Source organism: Pinus tabuliformis, chromosome 5_1 (assembly GCF_031772625.1).
Source record: "Pinus tabuliformis cultivar Carrire ecotype Pingquan chromosome 5_1, CPIR1, whole genome shotgun sequence".
NCBI classification, from domain to species: Eukaryota; Viridiplantae; Streptophyta; class Pinopsida; order Pinales; family Pinaceae; genus Pinus; species Pinus tabuliformis.
This window is the reverse complement of record NC_142305.1, coordinates 621275605-621286840: the sequence shown is the minus strand read 5'-3', so window position 1 is coordinate 621286840 and position 11236 is coordinate 621275605. Positions and strand designations below refer to the sequence as shown.

The window sequence follows — 11236 nt, the reverse complement described above, 5'->3', positions numbered from 1 at the left end:
TCATGCTTGAAATTCTTGCAAATCCTGGAGCGGATGACATTACAGTTAAATGAAATTCATCAGCAGAAAAATCTCTAAACTAATGCATTTCATTCATTGTGCGGACGAGAGAGATTTCCTAGGAGAAACCTTTTGTCAAATACTACCAGCTATTCAACATTCGATTCTGCGCATTGCCTGCAGATTGGAGGGCAGTAGTCGGTCAACTAAAGTTACACTCGAAACCCTTTAACTTGCTACTTTTAGCAACTACATTAAGTTCATTCAAAATGTATTCTTTTGCCTTGGGATTTTGGCACAATGCAGTAAAATCTCCAGTTTGTCCATTATCTGTGGCCCAACTTTCAAGTGCTCTTTGATTAGGTATAACAACAACAACCAGACAAGATTCGAAGCTATTTCCGTAAACCCAAATCGAATCAATAGCAGAACACTGGCCATACACATTCTCGAGATTTTCCACTGCAACATATTCTCCTTGTGAAAGCTTAAATATTTTTTTTTTTCTATCAATGATTTTTAGTGCTCCATTCGCCTGCCACTCCCCAATGTCACCTGTGTGAAACCAACCATCAACCAAAACCTCATTTGTAAGGTCTTCACGCTTGTAATAACCAGCAAATAAGGTTTTGCCCCTTATACAAACCTCTCCACGCGGTACTTCTGAAAGTGCATCATATCCCATTTCAGGGACAGACTCAAGGCAGACATCAATATTCGGAACAGGTGGACCAACAGTCCCGATCATTGACATTACATTTTGTAGGGAAACAAAACTTCCTGCACAAGTTTCTGTCAAACCATAGCCCTGTACAACATGGCAACAAGTGACTACTCGTAGAAACTCTGCCACATGTTTTGCAAGTGGAGCTGCTCCTGATATCATTACACGGACACGTCCTCCCAGACCTTGTTTAATCTTGCTGAAGACAACTTTATCAAAAAGTGGAGATGCTTTTTCATGTTTCAACCCTTTGCGCATATTATTAAGCTTGTATTTGTATGCAAATTCAAACACTTTTCTATTCAAAAATCCTCCAGCAGCGATCTTCTGGTTTAAACCTAAATATATGCGATCAAAGACACGTGGGACACCACAGAAGACCGTTGGCTTTAGTTCTGCAATATCCTCCACCAAAAGCTACTCGCTTCTTCTACATCATTCATGGAAACCTTTATCACGCAAATTTCGATTGATCTAATTCGGGAGAATTATCATCCAAAAACATCAAATGAGGAATGGCAGGATGCCAGGTGGATAATGTTTTGAAGTCGAGGGTGAAAATGTAGATCAGTACAAAATGTCGAGGATATAGAAGAAATGTGCTCGGGATCAATAACATTAGTTGAGGCAGGGATAATGTTTGAGTACATAGGACTAGAGTTCAGTTTCTTACTTAAAGATGGTAATGAAAATCGAGAAAAGGGATTTTCTTGGTTAGAATCCACTGGTTCAGGGGAATTGGATGATATTGACTATGGCACGAGACGTTGAAAAGATGAGTTATCCTTAGCAAAGGTTGGACCCTCAGATTTACTGGTATTAGAAGTTTGAAAGGCAATAGTGGTAGAAATAACTTGGACGCCATGATGAACCAACTTTAGTGCTTCCTTCAGCAGTGAACCGAGCAATCTCGTTCCTCCATTGAATAACAGCTACCATGAGACAAACAACAAGGGTGCCTTTAACCTGAGGTAGTACCTTGCAATCACTAAAACTGTCACCTTCAGATTCAGAACTGATGACAAGCATACACGCAGGAACTTGAGAGCATGCCTCCTGTAAAGTGCATCCACCCCAGAGCTATTTTGCATGACAGCTGCTATGGATTCGAACAAATCCCCAATTTTGTAGCGCAGCCTAAAACATGTTGCGCTGCGAAACTACAAAAGGCTTTATGCGCTGCGAAAACACTTAAAAATTATTACATGAGCTACGAAATAACCTAAAGAGCTTTGTGAGCGGTTTTGAAATTTTGGCATTAGAATTTTCAGTGATAACACCTCAGAGGGCTAAAACTCTTGGGTTAGGGCCCAATCCAAGCAGTCAACCTTCTCTTTACTTTTATTTGTATGCTTTACTTCAGTTTGTAGATTAATTTGCTGTTAGATGTATTTCTTTCATGGTTAAGAATAGGTTGTTTTTGATGATTTAGTAATTTGCTTCCATTTGTGTTTTCTATAGCAAGTGAAACAGTGATTAGAAAAGATTCAAAAGGCTAGCAATAGTGCTTTGGCCTCTCTTCCTCCTTTTGGGACCATGATTTGAGGGAAAGGCCCTCTCGCTGCCCCAAAAACACAGATTTTCCTCATTCATAGGACTTCTAGTGTTTGCACGTCTTTAGTAGGTTGATAGTCCAGTTTTGCTTTGCTTTAGATCTCCTTCATCATGTTCGCTTCCTGATTTACAATAGTCCTCTTTCATGCTTTCCTTTCCTACAACATTTCTTAGCATTTCCTTTCATGGATCATAGCTTAGGCCATTTTAATGCAAAACTCTATTTTTCTAAGATACACTCATTTTATTAGTTGCTTGATTTTCTTGGTTGACTATCATTTTACATGCAAAATATCTCTTCCAGCAGTAGGCCAGCTCACCGGAAATCACACCCTCCATCTGATCCATGCCCTACTGGTGTCCCAAACCTCACCTCAATTCTACCCTAGATTTCTTTGTTTTCCATAAAACTTCTTCCTCTCTCCTTGAGAAAACCCAATTATCTTTCTTTCTCTTGGTGGTTCATGGTAGACCTTAGACACCCTAAAACCTCATTCCAACCTTCATGCACGCTTTCAACCCACTCTCACACCCTGAAAATAGTGTAAATTTCTCTCGGCCTCCCCTTGTAGACCTCCTGTAGTTTCCCTATTTTCCTCCTGTAGTTTCCCTATTTTCATCCTGCAGTTTTTCCTGTAGGGTCTCTTTTGAAGGCCGAGTGTGGGAAAAGCCTCTAGGAGGCCATGTAAGACCTCCGAGGACCCATCCACACCATCTTACATCCTGCCAAGCTCCAGAATCGCCCTTTAACGCCACCTGTTCACTGCCACACTAACACAATAAATTAGATGCATGACTAAGTTCACATAAAAAGTTAAAACACATAAAAATCCAAAAATATGTTTTTTTGCTTATTTACTTCCAGAAATAGCATGATTAGATGTTGTTTACTTTCTTATGTAGGTAATGGCATTTCTTCCATGGTTTTGATAGTGTTTTTGGCAAAGGTAGAGTTAGCTTGTTAATTAGGGTTTGCTACGTTTTGCTTTACATTCCACTGTTTTTCCATTCTGCAATTAGAATAGCTTCTGTAGAGTAATTTTTCTTTCCTTTCATGACACATAGAGCTTCTTCTGAAATCTATAGAAGTTGGCTTGAGCTCTTAGTGATCTCATGCCGGTTGACCAAGTGACAACCTGCAGTGAGAACTAGTACTTGTGCATACAACACCGACACTTCCAAGTTTGATAAAAGTAAAGTTGGCAGCGCAAGAGTTGCAGCGTTCTTGCTGCAATACTGGCGCTCACAACTTTTTGGCACCGTTGCTGAGGACGCGTCAAAGTATTCTATGATTACTGCTTTCTTCTATTTCTTCTTGCAACGTTCTGCTAATAGTTTATTTCAACAAAAGTAGACAAATCATTTATTTTCTTTCAGTTCTGCATTTCCTTGCTTTCCTTTCCAATTCTACAAAGTACATTTCGACAAAAGTAGACTAGTCATTTTATTTCAGTTCTGCATTTCCTTGCTTTCCTTTTCAATTCTGCAAATTTCATTCAGCAAGTTCAATTTAGCTAGTTGCAATTTGTTTTGTTCAATCAATTTCAGTTTCTGTAGGTACTTTCAGTGTGGGGAAAAAGGGAAAACCAACCAAAAATGTTTCCTTTCATGCCTCGTAGGACTAGAGATAACTCAGGAAATTTCTGCCCAACACTCGCACTGCTTCATACAACCAACCTTCTATCTTCTTCGGTGGTTGCAATCAAGAAGAACCCTTAGGTGAATAGCCAAAGATATTTGAAGAACCTATAGGGGAAGAAGAAGAAGAAGCAAACATTTATCTGGAGCTAATGGCTGAAAACTAAAATGCTAGGGGGAATGGATAGAGAATAGAGGGTACCTTTGCCATTTGGGAGACCAATGGGGACACCAAAATGAAAAATATAAGTCCTTTAACCCTACTTCATTTCCATGGTCCGACTACAGAAGATCTTGACACCTTCTTGTTCGAGTTTGTTGTCCTCTGTCGAATTTATGACTCTATAGAAGACGAGCAAACGTTTAAACTGTTCCCTTCTACTCTCAAGGATGCAACACTATGCTTGTTCATGGGATTACCTAGCAATAGCATCACAACTTGGGATCAGATGCACCAGGCCTTTAACAACAAGTCGAGACTATTGTAGGACAAAAGATACTCAAGAAGAAATCTTGCAAATGATCATGGGAAGTGATGCGTCACTGGAAGACTATGAAGAGAGGTTTAAGCTTGACTACAAAAGGGTCGGGTGTGCACTTGACGCTGAGTCTTTGAAATTGGTCCTGCTTAGGGGAATTCGGGAAGAGCTTTTAGACACCCTCCATCCACTGGCCAGGGGAGACATCTACCAACTATCTTATGGGGACATAAACACTGTTTTTAGGAACCATTCTAAAGCAGCCAGAAAGAAAGGTAGGGGGAGTCAACCCATAGCTAGTGCCTCTTCTTCCAATTCATCCATTAAAGGTGAAATTGGAAACATGTTGGAAGACTTCAAGAGTGAAATGTCGCAGACTCTTGGGATACCCTACATATCAAAAGAAAGCAAAAGCAGAGAAGACTTTGGCCATTTTTTTCCCTAGATGCACTAGGAGGCATCCTAGGAATGAATGCCCATTTAACTCTATAGAGGTTTGTTCAGTCTGTGAAGAAAATCATTCTACAGACAAGTGCTCTTCCTTGCCTGGACTTAAAGCTATATACCAAGGGGTCGAAGGAGTCACTGAACAAATCTATTACATAAACCAAAGGAGGCAGCATGGACCTAGACCATACCAGTAAGGGATGTAAGGGACATCTTAGTTATACTACAACCCCAACCAAGTCATTTTCATATGTTCTTGGGTCCCCTTGCTCATCCTTCCTGGTCCACACCTCCTCCTTGGTCCTTCAAATCTCAATATCATACCCAACCAGCCACTCATTCGTTTCAACCCTATGTTCAACCGCAACCTCAGTGGAATGCACCTCATCAGGGGAGGAGGACCCAATACAACTCTCTTCCTGCTCTTCTGCCTCCACCACTTGCCCAACCACAACCGTTACTTTCTGCGCCACCAAGGCAACCCCAAATGCCTGCCCAGCCAAATCCGAACCCGAACAACATACAAGATCAACAATTGTATAGTGGGGAACCATCATGCCCAACTTATGCTGTGGAGATTCAAGAAATCAACTTGCGATCTGGGGAAGTTCTCCCAGATAGCCATCCTCCACGCAGGGAGGTTGAGGAAGATAAAGAGGAAAGCGAACCCAAAGCAAATCCACCCTTTCCTGAGAGACTATCCATGGCAATCCAACCTACCCTAGAAGAGATTGAACTCCTAGGAGAATTGAAACACTTATGTGTGAAGATACCACTTCTCCAAGCCATAAAAGATGTGCTTATCTACAATAGGTTGATCAAAGGGAAGTGTTTTAGGCATCTAGGAAGGCACAAGAGAGGTGCCCCAACCATCAATGTTGTAGGGCAACTGTCTGACCTGATGTTGGGGCAGATAATCTGTTCAAAATATCTGGATCTTGGAAGCCCAGTAGTTGATGTGCACGTCAATAGCACAATAGTACCACATACCCTTATTGGTCTAGGAGCTGCCATTCATGTGGTGACAAAGGACACAATGCTCAAACTTAACCTGCAGGGCTCCTTGAGGAAGACCACGACAGTGCTGCAACTAGCATATTGCTCGACCGTGGCCCCTGAGGGGATTGTGGAACATGTGATGGTCTTTGTTGATTCTTGGCTATACCCTGCTGATTTCTTGGTACTCCAGCCAAAGGCAAAGCTCACTGGGTATCCTCTCATTCTGGGGAGACCCTGGTTGGCTACAGTCGATGCCTACATCAGCTGCCGAGCTGGGAACATGACCATAAAGAATGGGCAGATGTCGAAGTAGTTAACCCTATATCCTCTTGCCCAACCCCTGCTAGAGCATGATCTACCTCATTGGTTGGAGGAGGAGGATGAGGATGAAGTTTATTCTGCACTGCTTTGTACATCAAAACTTGCCATGGGGGGGAAACCACAAGATGAGGATGATATGATTGAAAATTTGATTCAGAATCCACCTCTCAGTGTATCACCATTAGAAGACATAGTAAGAGAATTCAAAAACAACCCCTAAACCGGTCTCTATGTGGCTGAAACTACTTTTCTCTTTGTCAAAAATATAGTGTTCGGCCTAGAAAGAACATTGAAAATCAATCCATCTCTATCTACTTCCTAAGAGAAGGAGCTATGTAGCCTACTGAGAAAATATCTAGATGCCTTCGCCTAGAGTTATAAGGAGATGAAGGGAGTGCACTCTTCAGAGTGTACTCATGATATATTCATCAAGGAAGATTGCGAACTAATTAGGCAGCCTCAAAGGAGGATGAACCCAGCACTTAAAGATATTGTTAAGGAAGAACTACAGAAATTGCTTGATGCAGGATTCATCTATCCCATTTTTGATACTGAATGGGTCTCTCCTTTGGTGCTAGTGCCAAAGAAAAATGGTAAGTGGAGAATCTGTGTAGACTATCGGGAATTGAACAAAGCCACTAAAAAGGACCACTTTCCTTTACCTTTCATAGATCAAGTGTTAGACGATACAATCAGATTCAAATCAGCGCGGAAGTCTAAGATAAGACCACTTTCACTTGTCCTTGGGGTACCTTTGCATACCGGGTCCTTCCTCTTGGTTTGTGCAACGCCTTAGCCACTTTCAAAAGAGCGGTATTGAGTATATTTTTTGAACTGGTTCATGATGCAGTAGAAATATACATGAATGATTTTACTCCTTATGGCTCTAACTTTCAGGAAGCTTTATCTAACCTAAGAAAAGTTCTAGATAAGTGTATTGAGATGCACATGTCCCTTAGTCTGGAAAAATATGAATTCTTGATGACTGAAGGGACCGTGCTAGGTCATGCAATATCTCAACAAGGACTGCAGGTGGACCCCAACAAAATTGCCATCATCCAAAAGGTCCCACCTCCTCAAAAGGTGAGAGATGTCAGAGGTTTCTTAGGCTTAGTCAGATATTATAGGAGATTCATTAAAAACTTCAACAAGATAGCCTCTCCCTTGTTTGGCCTCCTAGGCAAAGATGTTGAGTTCATATGGTCGGAAAACTGTCAAGAAGCCCTAAATACCTTGAAGAGTAAGTTAGTGACTGCCCCAATTCTCAGAGTCCCGAATTGAGCCCTACCTTTCCACATTCACACAGATGCCTCGAACAAAGCAATAGGAGCAGCCTTGGGACAAATTGATGAAAAGTTACCTTATGCCATATACTTTATAAGCAAAAACTTGTCAAAGGCAGAGTTAAACTATACAGTGACTGATAAGGAAACCCTAGCTTTTGTGCATTCCTTAAATAAATTCAGACATTATATCATAGGCTATCAAACCTTTGTGCACATTGATCATGCTGCAATTAGATATTTAATGAACAAACCAAATGTAAATGCTCGCATTATTAGATGGTTGCTTTTACTGTAGCAATTTGATCTGACTATTATGGATAAGCCTGGGAAAGAGAATGTTGTTGTTGGCTTTTTGTTTAGAGTAAATTTGCCTGCAGGGGAAGAAGGAATGGTGGATGACTAAATGCTAGATGAGCATCTATTTGCTATATCAGTACTCTTTGCATGGTTTGTTGATATAGCAAACTACTTTGTTTTAGCACAGTTCCCACCACACTTATCCTCAAAGGAGAAGAGCAAGATAGTAAGGAGAATCACCCCTTTCACCTGGATTGGAGGCAATCTCTTCAAACATGGCCCAGATCAGATCTTGAGAAGATGTGTTAGGGAGGAGAAAGTCTTTGACATGCTCTTGACCTGTCATGATGGGCTTTGTGGAGGTCATTTTGTAGTGAAAAGAATTGCTTTCAAGATATTGCAAGCAGGCTAATGCTGGCCCACTTCTCATTAGGATGTGAGGAAATACTTGAGCCATTGTGATCGAGATTAGAGGATGGGGAACCCACTCCGAAGGATGAAATTCCCATGCAACCTCAAGTGACCTTTGAGCCATTTGAGAAGTGGGGCATGGACTTTGTGGGGTCTATACCCCCCTTCAAAGCAGAAGCAGTACATCATTGTGTGCAGAGACTACCTGACAAAGTGGGCAGAGACAAAAGCAATCAAAGCAGTGACAGAGGAAAAAGTAGCTGAGTTTTTGAGAGAAAACATATTTTACAAGTTCGGGTGTCTAGAGAGTTGGTCACAAACCAAGGCAGTGAGTTCACTTCCAGCTTGATTGAAGACCTTCTCACAAATCATAAGATCAAGCACATGACTTCCACCCCTTACCAACCACAAGCCAATGGGCAAGTGGAGGTCACTAATAGAGCATTGGAAGGGATCCTAACCAAGGTAGTGAGCAGCAGCAGAAAAGACTGGGCATACAGATTAGTTGAGGCCACTTGGGCCTACAACACAACATGGAAGACCACCATCAGGTTCACACCCTATGAACTGGGCTACGGGAAGAATGCTTTGTTGTCAATAGAGCTGGGATTCAATACCTTAAGGATGGCAGCTCAGTTCGACCTAGACCTCAACCATGCACAGAAGGAAGGATTACTTCAGCTCATTGGATTTGATGAATACAGATTGCAAACCCTTCTCCATACAAAGGTAGTTCAACTTCAGAGAAAGATATTGCATGACAAAAATATCAAGGAGAAGTAATTCCAAGAGGGAGATTGGGCACTACTATATGATTCAAGATACAAGGGTTTCAAAAGCAAGCTAAGGATAAGATGGTTGGGACCTTACACTGTGGAGAATTGCAATGACAATGGTTTAGTTCTGATCAAAACCATTGATGATGAAACCATCCCCATGCTTGTCAATGGACATCAGTTAAAAGTCTACAAGAAACCACTCTCCAAGTGAGAGTTTATTGAAGATTTGAATAAAACAGTGATGGTAGTGGAGCATGTCTTAGCTTCCACTTCCCCTGCTCACTAAAGAAAAGAAAAAAAAAAGAAAAAAATAAGGACTCAAGTGAAAACTTCCATGAGGTGCTTGAGTCCTATCATTGGGTTGAAAACCTCTTCTGAGGCGGCCCAATGATGAGAAAAAAAAAAAACAGAGGAAAAAAAATAAGATCCCATGGTGAAAACCTCTCTAAGGCGCCCTAGTTGTTTTGAAAAAAAATAAATTGATTTTTTATTACATTACAGGTTTGCAGGAGGACTATAGGCAGCAGAAGAATGTGCCAAGGGCACCCTGAAATTCACACCAGCGTCCATCTTATCTTCTCCACACCTTCCTCCATCATTTTTGGCATCTATTTCATCCTACTGTACCTTTTTCGTCCAAAACTGTGTTTTCTAGAAGAGGCTCCTGTAGGAATTACAGAGAGCCAAAAGTGTCTACAGAAGGCAGTTTCAGGGACAAAAAAGCTTTATGAGGAACTTATCATCCCTCTTACCACCTTCAAGCCTCATTTCCATCATTTACAAGCCTGCATCACACCTCAAGCATCATTATTTTTTCCCTGTCCAAGAAAAACACAAAAAAAATAGTTTTTCAATTTTGAAAAACAAAAACAAAAAAATAAAAGTAAAATAGGCAACATCAACTTCACCGGAAGCCTACCTACTATCCCTCCATCTTTATCTATACCTTTGCATCATTCTTGAGCTCCAAACACAGGAGAAAGCAGGAGTTTCAATGGGAGAAGTAGCGACAAGAGCTCCTGTAGGAATTCCTGTAGCAGCTGAACCCATAGAAGTCCAACACCAACAACAAAAGAATGCACATCTGCAGGATGAAAAGGCACATGCAACTCAGCTCCAACAAAAGAAGAACTTGCAAAAACACAACAACATATCAGATCACAGGGACAAGATGCATGAAGGAAATGAAGGCATGCAACAGAGAAAGCCACAACACTTAACAACAAATACACTCGAATCACAGGTAAGTAACTAAATCACTCCTTTGTTTGCATTTGTGTAATTAGGAGTCATACGAAGGAAACGAGATGGTTGATATCAAACGAGGGGAAGGTGGCCAATTAACTTGGCCACCTTCATTTAGTTGAGTCCACTTATCTGAGATGTCACCCACACATGCGCACAGTCAACTCAAGCACAAGATGCCAAGGACAGGTAGTGGGAGGAAGTGTGAACTTTGATGCAATAATGAGGGATGATTATGAGGAGGGGCCATGATGACCAAGCAGGTGGGGACCAATGGTCCGAATATGGGCAACACACCTTGCCATCTTAGCACTCATAACCGAAAATATCCATAAAGGATAATGAGCACTCCTCCCTGTGCATTATCACCACCTTTTCTTCATTCTATCCTCGTAACTCAGCCACAATAGTCTTTTTATCCCCCCCACAACCTAGAGGAAAGAGGATGTCACTTCAGGTGAGGAAGTGGATGCGACTATTTACCTGCAGTTGGTGGGTTCACTAATGTATCTTTTCAACACATGACCAGACATGTGCTTTGCAGTCAACCAGCTGAGTCAAGCTATGGTTAGGCCAACCAAACTATTTTGGAGGGCAGCTAAGCATGTTCTATGGTTCCTCAGAGGAACTACCCATTTTTTACTATGGTACAGATGAACAGAGGGAGTGAAGCTATGTGGCTTCATAGATGTAGATTGGGAAGGAAGTCCATCAGAACAAAGAGTACATCAGGTGGAATTTGCAGTGTTGGGTCTACAATGGTTTTTTGGTACACTAGGAAGCAAAGATCTGTGGCACTTATTGGTGAAAACTCCCACTCTTAAAATTAAGATCTTCTAGATGGTTCGATATTTTCCAATACCCTTCCCAAGGTTTGCTATGAGGGAGTTCCAATCCCTCATAACTCCTTTCTAACGATTGCTTGATACTCGATTGTTTGTCGTTAGAATCCAACACCTTACAATTATCATTTCCTTTTAGATATGGTTGCATACATCCACACTATTTTTTATATGAAGAATATGCATGTTTCATTCCTTCAAAGATTGCTTGATA

At 41.3% G+C, this 11236-nt stretch overlaps 1 pseudogene; it reads right to left on the bottom strand.

Moving 5' to 3' along the window:
* Window positions 1-202: 202 nt before the first annotated feature.
* Window positions 203-1753, bottom strand: LOC149166464 (long chain acyl-CoA synthetase 4 pseudogene; annotated as a pseudogene).
* Window positions 1754-11236: the final 9483 nt, after the last annotated feature.